Genomic DNA, 9,511 nt, shown 5'->3' with positions numbered 1-9,511 from the left:
TCTTCCTTTTTGATAGCTACCAAGAACAACCTTCATCGGCTTTTCCTAGCCGTCAGAATACTCGGTCTGTTTTGCCTGCTCCCTTGAATATCTCTGCTTAAGCAAAGCTGCGCTGCTGCCCTTCATTCCAGAAAGCATGAATCATCTCAACTTTGTATATTTCTGTACCTATCTATATAAAGCCAATAAGGATGGGGTGGTTCCAGTTTTGTTAGGCTTCAAGCCAACTCCAGAGTATGTAGAGTTTAATATTCTATGGATTGCATGCAAAGAAACAAAGGGGTTTTTTAATAAGAGAAGGCACAGGGTCAGCTCTTCCCCATGTCTCTTACCCTCTGGTCTAATTTCTCTTCACATTAATCGTGCTAACTTTTTTCAGCAAGGAAAGCATGAGTTGGCCTATGAAAAAAAAAAAAAGAACCATCTTCCCCCTGCTTTTCTTCAGCCTGCTGTTAGGGAAACACTTTGGGAGTGGTGGTGGAATATCCTTGTTGTGCCTGATGCTACTGCAGCACAGCGTCTTCCCTGCTAAAATACGGTGGGAAGAGCTCCTACTTCTGCAGCTGTGAGGCAGGTTCTCCTGGGTTCACAAGTTGAGCAGAACAAAAGTGCTGGAAGCTACTTCCTAGTGGAGATAGGGCTTTTTTGTGTGTGTTTTGTTTTGAAGAGAAAAATGAATTGTTTGGAGACCATAAAAGTGTTTTGACTATCTGATGCTTCCAGAAGAAGGTGGTCTGTAAAGCTGCATCTGTTCATAGCTGGCTCAGTAGCACTCTCCAGGGAGGAAGGCAGAAGTCATCTGGCACACAACACTCTGCACATCTTAAAATGACAAACTCCTCATTCTTATGAAATGAGTCCTGGCATAGTTAATATCCACACAGAGCAGTCATCAATGTTGTTCACTTCCAACCCCTGCAAATTGCTCAATGATTTCTTCAAGACTTGCTGAGGTAAGGGGTAAGAGAGCCAAGAGAAGCTTGAGGTAGTGAAGACTCTTAGGATCTTGTTAAATAGATAGGATCCTAGTGCTAAATAAGTTGTTAAACTTAGACTGTAGGACCTCAGTGGCAGACACTGGACACCAAACAAGTTCTTGGGCAACAGGTGGTGGAAGACTCGATTTCATTTACTACTGTTCTAAAGCAGTGGCTTTTAAGCTCTTGTCAGTATGCAAACCTCAAAGGTTTCACCTCTGTAGATGATCTAGCAGATAAGGGCTTTTCCTTAATCATGCTTTTTCAGACTGATAGGGGTGGCTGATACTTCTTAGACAAAGCATTTTGTTTTCAAATTCATCTTTTTAACTGCTTTTCTGTCTTAAGGAATACGTTGAAATAAAACTCCAGTCAAACTGACTAGCTTCAACACCAAAGATGCTTGTGTTAGTGTAATGCTTCATCCTTTGGAATGATTTCTTTTTGTTTAAACCCATGTGTAATCTGTTGGATATCAAATTGTAGAATGAATTGGGGCACTTTCGTCAAGCCTTCAGATGTGACCTCGTGTGCACAAATGGCTTCCAGGAGGCACTTTGGAAGGTGATTTTAGGAATACTCATGAAGAGCATTATTTCTTCACAGTGCCTCAGTCTTTTCAATAGCTCATTCTCTCATGCCAGTGAGTGAACTTTTTGAGCATTATTTTGCAACATTTTCTTAGTGTTTGTTAATTCTCCTTTCAGTATATTTGGTGTTAATTGTGAACTGCTAACCAGGATCAGGCTTGCATTGAGGTTTGATATGACTAGGATGTCTTACAAACATAAGTGTTCTCAGAAGTAGCTAAATAATTAATAGAAAGAGTTCGTTTAAAAGATAGACTGGTTACACTTCTTAGCAGAAACTTAATGCGTAGTTTAGAAATGGTTAAACATACAACCTGCTGATGTTATGTACTAATCTTGTCTTTAAATCACGTCTGTTATAGGCATGTGTGATCACAAGTAGAAGGTGGGAGGGTTGTTTGCCATGGTTTTAAAACCTGTTTGAATATTGAAGTACTTAAAGATTCCAGTAGCCATTTATGAGCCATTTATAAACTGCATTATGAATGTAATCTTGGAGATTGTGACTGAGAGCCTGTGGCTATTCAGTCACTTTGTTGCTTTTAACTTGGTTTTTCCATCCCAGTAAAAGAGGACATTCCCATTCTTGTTCAGAACAGAAATACAAGTGTTGCTTGATCCGAACAAAATGGTAGTGAAAAGCTTTCTTGATTATGTGGATGTTGCATTGACTTTCAGGTTGTTTACAGTTTATTTAAAGAGGATTTTGTTTTTCAAGTGATCCATAAATTGCAGTTTGTGGGCAATGATGTATTAGGAGGGTAAGGAAGTTGCTGGTAGGCGTAGAGGTATCAAAAGTCCTGGGCTTCATTCCCAGCTCTGCCAATGGCAGAGATTTCTAAGAGTTTGCTTTTGAAACAGCCTTGTACTTAGGGTACCCTGTGTCCAGGGTCAAATACTGGTCTGCATCCATTTCAGGAAGGGTGCCTGAAGTCAGGCAGCTGAATGAAAACTGTTACTGGAGGGCTGAGTACCTGAGCTTACTGCTTTTTGTAACTGAGACTTTGACGTACCTGCCTGTCGCATCCATACAGTCGCCACCTCGCAGTGCTCCTTGGAGGTGAAGGGCGATCAAAACCACATTGTTAGCCTTTCCACCATAGTGTAGGTCTGCTTCCTCAGTTATCCCAATGAGTTTCAAAAGAGCTTAAGGTTCATAAATAAAGGATGTCACACAGCTACGTGTCGGTAACAATAGTGTAGTTTTGTAAACGGTTGTTTTTTAGGTGAGTGAAATGCTTGACAGTGCCTGCTGAAATCTTGTTATGTGCTTATGAAAGAAAATTTTTTTTTATTAAGCAAAGGCTTCATAAAATTCTCAAGTGGGTGTCACTTCATGATAACAGAAAAAGACTATGAAGATTTTTCAGAACTGTCAAGCAAGATCCTCAATTTAAGGGCTCGTTACTCTGCCAAAACAACGTATCAGACCTAAGTATAAATATACTTCTAGTAAGCACGTTGACCAAACAAATCCAGCTTGGGGAGATGAAATATGGACATTCATTCTTGTGGACTGCACTAGCAAAGGGACCAATTGTGCCTTGCAAGATGTTGAACATCTTTCTGACGTTGTACCAGTACAATCAGCAGGTCAGATCAGGATTGCCAGTGCCACTGCCGTTCTCTCCATCTGCTATGTTAGTTACTTTATTGTCTTTTTTTTTTTTTTTTAAACTGCTGGAGCATTATTTTATTTTAAGTTTTGGTGTCATTGCCTAGAATTAAAGCAGAAGTGAAATACATTTTCTGTAAAGAAGATAGTTCAAGTAAGAAGGGAAATTAATTACCTGTGTGTCTTTCTATAATGTCAGTATTATGCTTACCAGAGACAGACCATTGTCTTTGGTTCTCATTCAGTTCAGTTACTGTTGAAGCATATTGCTGGACCATCTGCCTTGTAATGAATTAATTTCTTTTAATTTCTTAAGAGATTGGAGTGATGGGTCTGTGGACTCAGGTCCTTTATGTGAGATGGTACTGGGTCTGGCATCTGCATTGTCAGCCACTGTGTAGGCTTTTCTAAGCTCTGACTTACCCGTTAATGAGGTGGATGTTGAAATGACACTTACATTTGTGAGAGTAGGCATTTCAGCTGTCAGTCTATATCCATGATGGAGAAGTTTAGAAGTTAATGTCTGAAGGACAGATTGGGCTTTGATATGTTTAATGAAGATAGTTCTCCCATTCTTGGTATCTTTTGTTCGTAAATCTTGTTTGCACAATAGCTTTCTCTTATTTTTCTAGAAAATATAGGACTCTTAAATTTGTGGAAAAACACAGCAATTCTTTTGATCTTCCTTATGCTTTTAAAGATCTTTGCCTTTAACCCAGAGCCTGACTTGGATGATAGGGGAGGTGCTCTCAGGTGGTCCTCCTGGAGAACACTTCACTGAGCACACTCCCAAGGCAAACAGGGTGTTGCACGAATTTTTCATGTGGTGTATGGCTGGATGGGGCACCGTGCTCAGGCCCGTGGTGGGATGTGCAGGTGGAGCTGCTCCTCAGCTTCCCGGGGGCAGCGTGGACCCAAGCTGGTGCCTCTGGGTGGCAGAAGTCGGGAAAGTACAGAGCATCTCTGTCTGGGTACAGGGTTTAGAAGCCCTGCTGCTGGGAAAGCTGAGCAGTTGCGTAAATCTTGTAGCCTGCTGGGTCTGCAGGGCCCAGCTAAAAACCAGGAGAGTAGGTGTCTTTAACTGCAATCCCATCTAAAAGACCATTGGTTCAGGAGAAGTAGATATTGAACACCTTTGCCACTCCATATAGGTGGCCTGTTCTAGATCCGGCTCTAAAATTGAGTTCTGGCTCAGAATTACCACTATCACAGAAATGGATCTTTCTGTTCTATTTCTAGATTGAGTCACCAAGCTCAAACCATCTGACTGGAAGGATGTAGTTTGTTCAGCCATTCAAGAATACTGCTTTCATTGATTTCAGTAGCCAGGCATGGAAGACAGGTTTAAAAATGTGTAAGGCTGAGAGGCAACACAAAGACCTTCTCCAGAGCTAGTTTGGTGAGTGCAGCACAAAAGCTTGGTATTGCATGAGTTTTTTGGGTTTTGTTTTTGGTTTTTTTTCCTGAGGTAATGTAAAACAATGCATTGCTTTCTGTAAACTCGCTAGGATCATCTTGAAAACGTGTTGCTTAAAAACCATTAGGAAAAAACATTTCTGAAGCTGCATTAGCTTATCAGAGGTTTTCTTCTGTCCAAACTGCACAGGCAGCTTGTGAAAAAGACAGGACTCCGGACCCAGGGCTGTTTGTTTTTCATAGCTGCAGAATATGACTTAAAACATGGCATTGCTGGCTGGCCCACTTTTGAAGTTGCTGCCAATTAATCTTGCTCTATATGTAATCTTCTTAAAACTTCAGCAGTGCAGTCTGGGTGCATATTCTAACTTGAGTTACATAATTTTAATTTGTTGAATAAGCTCCTATAGATGCTCTGTTAGGAATACAATATTTATAGATATCATTTGTGTGTTACTTAATGAGGCATAACCCAAATCATCACTGAGCAGTTCAGAAACAGAAGGCAACAGCTGTAATACTGAGAAAGAGATGCAGGTCAGGAGTTCAAACACTGAGATTAAAGGGATGACTTCACTGTCTTTACTTTGTCATGCTTGCTATGAGTGCATGTTAAGACCCTCTGGTATAGAAACCACTGTGCTTATATTTCCCCCTCTGCCCTTTTTTTTATTATTTTTATTTTTAGTTAGTGAATCTGATCATTTTCCTCTGCTGATACTTAAGTCTTACTGACTTTAGTGGAAACAGGATTTCCTGTGGTGATTAAAACCACAGGTGCTAGGATTAAGGAAAACCTGTTTTTTGGTGGTACATAGACTAAAACCGGAATGATACAGAGAAGATTAGTGTGGCATCCTCAGGGCTGACAAGCAGATTTGGAAGAGCACATGAGGGGATCAAACTCTGGGAGGTGTAACCATGGGGGAACTTCTCTGGCATACACAAAATTTTTATCAAGACTTCAGTCTTAACTAATTTAAAGATGGGAATTGGCTGTTGGAAGTAGAAACCTCTTTGGATGCAGCACTGATATACGCAGCCTTTGTAGAAAAAGTGTGTATTTTTAGAATAGGCGGTTTGGACCATTGATCGTTGCATTGCTTCCCTAGACCCCCTAATGTCCAGCTGTGCTCTTTGGGGAGAGAGGGCAACTTCACTACAGGGAAGCTATTTTCTGGGTTGTCAAATCCAAGCCATGTAAGATAACTCTAGCACTGAAATGCAGACTAATGGTCACGTTCCTTTCTGCTCCCTTTTTCTTCTTATCCATAAGGTCTTTTTTTGGGGGGGAGGGGGAGTTATTCTAAGGGACAGCTATAATAACTCAGCACCTCATGAACATTGCCCTTTCCTTCAAATTTTAGTCATTCTGGCTTGAGGTGCCTTGGGATCAGGATCCTGTCTAGAGTTCCTTTTTTTTTTTTGTTCGTAATTGCATTCTAGATGTCTTTTGTTAAGGTACAGTTTTAAACACACAGACTATATACACTGCAGTGGGGACATTACAGCTTGCTGCAGTACTGTGTTCCCACTCAATGATGGAGGTGGTGCCATTCTGTAAGATCACGGAGGTGATGCATGAATGGCTTTTTGAACCAGATCCTGTTGATTACTGTCTTGTGATTCTTTCCACTGAAGTTATTGAATCTATTTGTAGGAACGAGAACTTTTTTTTTATATATATATATGTGTGTATATATAAAATATATATTTAGAAAATATATAAAATTGTGTGTGTATATCTATAGATATATATAATACATATATAAAAATAAAAGTTTTCATTCCTACTATATATAATATATATTACATATTTGTTCCTCTCTATATAAAATACATAAAAAATTAAAAGTTCTCATTCCTACAAATAGGTTTTCTCTCTCTATATATATATCAGAAACATACCTTTGATTTGCAAGTTGACAAGTAGTTACATATGTGTATGTATACATGGATAGCAGTCTTGCGTGTCAAACAGCATGTTCCATAAAGTAGCCTTTATCTTCTGGAACATGAGCGTTGCAGGAGTGGGCTGGAGTTGTGTGAAATGCAATCCTAGGGGCAGTGGGGCTGCTTGTATTAGTAAGGTTAGCAGGATTTGCTCTCAAATTCATCCAGGCATTAGTGTGCACACTAATGAAATGTGCAGCACAGAAGTATGGACTTCTACTTCACTAAGGATAATAAACAGTACAATCTAAGGTTTTATTATGGTATATATTACAATTTTCCATTATTTGTCATCTCTTCTTTGCCTCGCCTTTATTAGGTGTCACCTTGGCTCTATGAGTTGAACCTTCGTACGTGTATTTTCATAAAAAGGAGAATTCAAAAGTTTTTTCCCTAGCACCCTGCATCAGAATAACTGAGATTCTACATGAGCACCGTTATGGCTGCAGACTTCTGTGCGTGCCACAAAGAATTAATTGTGCAATCATCCTGCACTCGTCATCAGTGTGTGAGTTTACAAAAGTCACCTCTTAACTTTTAAAAGTTATTCCTCTTCCAACAATGTTCTTTAGTTTATGAAATGTGGCCAGCCACCTTACTTAATGACCTGGTCGTCAGCAGTTTTAGAAAGATTATTGCCTTTGTATTTCGCACAGCACATTTGCGTATAACCAAAACAATCTAAAAAGAAACCACAAATTGTAAAATCCTGACCACGTAATTTTTAAGTTAATAGGAAACATGAAACCTTTACGTTTAGTGAAGTAACTTTCCAGGTGTCCCTGTTTTTCTAATAAACAGTTACTGTTTATTAAAAAAAAAAAATCAATATATAAAAAGACAGTATTGTATTGAATTAAAAGCTCCAAAACAGATAAGTTCTGTTCTTTCCTTGTATACATGCTAAGGGCCCGTTCCTGCTTTTTGACTTACAAAGGTTCCACTGACAGCAGCCCCACAGGGTAGGTCCGTTTCATAAAGGCCCAGGGAACAGATAAGTGTAAGTTGAGTTTAACTTTAGTGTCTGATAATCCCAGCAGCTAACTAACAGGTAATTGTTAAATAAAAACTATTTTAGAACAAATAAAAAGTAAAAAGCTTTTTATGCTAAAATACAAAGCCATAATTGGGATGATTTTGACAGATACATCAGTCCTGAAAATTAAAGGTAGAATGTGCAAGCTGGATTACTTGTGCAGAAGGGCATATGATTATTGAATTCTGATGATATTACTCTTTATCCAGCTTTGTAGAGCGCACACGGTTTGGCTTTGTCATTCCTGACAATTTTTGATTGCCTCTTCTGTGCGTTGCTCACTTTAGCAAGGTAGAAATGGCACCTGTTTAGAGTCTAGTTTGCAGGACTTTTACGGCAAAAAAAAAACCCTTAAATGTGCAGGGGAGGGATTTTAGAAATAAGATCAGGTATTTCATGGTGTACATCATGATGTATATGTTCCAGATATTTTCCATTTACAAAATGGAAAGTTGGTGTTCATGAATGTTGATGTATATTTGAATGATTTGGCTAGCAGGTAGGTGTCCCTTCGCGGGCTGAAGCAGAGCTGCTTAGGCATGTGTGATGGGCTTTCTGCAGCTGCTGGGGATTTAGCTCAAGTGGCCGGGGCTTTTGGGACAGAGAAGCTGAAGCCTGTCTCTTCTGCTGCGCCCGGGAAGTTCTGCCTGGCAAAAACATCACAATGGTGATACCAGAAAGTTTTAGGGAATCAAGCTTTGTTGCAGCGGTGAGGCAAAACGGAGGCCTGCACCCGGGTAAGCCTGACAGTCTGTGTCACACTAAAAGGGTCAGAAGAGAAGCAAATGGGTTGTCAAGAATGAGAACAAACCCAAGATTTACTGTAATTCTCTTTTTTTTTTTTTTTTTTTTTTTTTTCTTCCTAGCTGGTCTGAAAGGCTCTGAGGAAACATTGCCAAATCAGAAGGAATCTCAGCAACTTTCAAAATCAAGTTGGACTGGTTTGCTGTCAGCCTGGCTGGATCTGTAGCGGCTTACGTGGAGGGCTCCTCTGGAGCTTGGACCTCCAGCACCTGGGGCTGTGTGGGCTGCCTGGCCGGCCAGGCACCGAGCACGTGGGGTCTGACAGCCCCCAGCAGGGCATCTCTAAAGCTCCAGGATTTGTGAAAGTCACTGCAAAGTTTGTTTTGTTTTTTTTTTTTTCTCTAAATTGGAATAAAAAATAAACTTGCAAGACTCAAAACACTTTGCGAGATCTGGCAGGGCTGTGTCTGCGGAGGTCTCCTTAGAGATGGGGGGAAGTTTCCTACAGACGGAGGGTGTTGACCACTTGTCCCTATGGCTGCTCTGAAGCCCCCAAGGCAAGTGGTGGGCAGTGCATTTACAGCAGCGAAGTGTTACAGGGCCATAGATGCTGTGTAAGGAATTTCTCCATGGTTTCAGCTGTAGCTTTAGGAGGAAATAATTTAATAACCCTTTTCTTTAGAAGTATTTGCGGTTGAGGTACCTCGTGTAACAGAGCTGATTCCTCAGCTGGTTAGCAGCGGCAGCAGAGCTGTGAGATGTAACAGCTCAAGGAACTGTCCCCCTGGTTTTGTACAGGTGTGTTGCAGAAGTGAAACCAGCTGAGTCTACATGTTGAGCTTGCTTGTTTATTTGAGTAATTTTGGAAACATTGCCATTCCTGACACTGCAGCTGTGTTTTTGAGGTCAGTAGGAGCAGGACATTGACATGTACAGCAGTAAAAGCATGATGCTGTGGCAGAGACGTTTAATCTGGCCTTGCAGGAATTCATAGATTTAAGTGGAAAGCACCTTTAACTCTTGCATCAGGAGGGCGCAGCCTTGGTCGTGTCTGAAGTGCTGTATATACCCATGCACTTTTAAAGAATGAAGAGTAAGTTTATTTTCAGAGTGTGTGTGTGTACGTGTACCTGTAAATAAGATATTTTCTTAGCTCCTTCATCTCTCAGAGATCTCATCT

The sequence above is a fragment of the Harpia harpyja genome, chromosome 13 (assembly GCF_026419915.1).
Source record: "Harpia harpyja isolate bHarHar1 chromosome 13, bHarHar1 primary haplotype, whole genome shotgun sequence".
NCBI lineage: Eukaryota > Metazoa > Chordata > Aves > Accipitriformes > Accipitridae > Harpia > Harpia harpyja.
Note: the sequence above shows the minus strand (reverse complement) of the source record.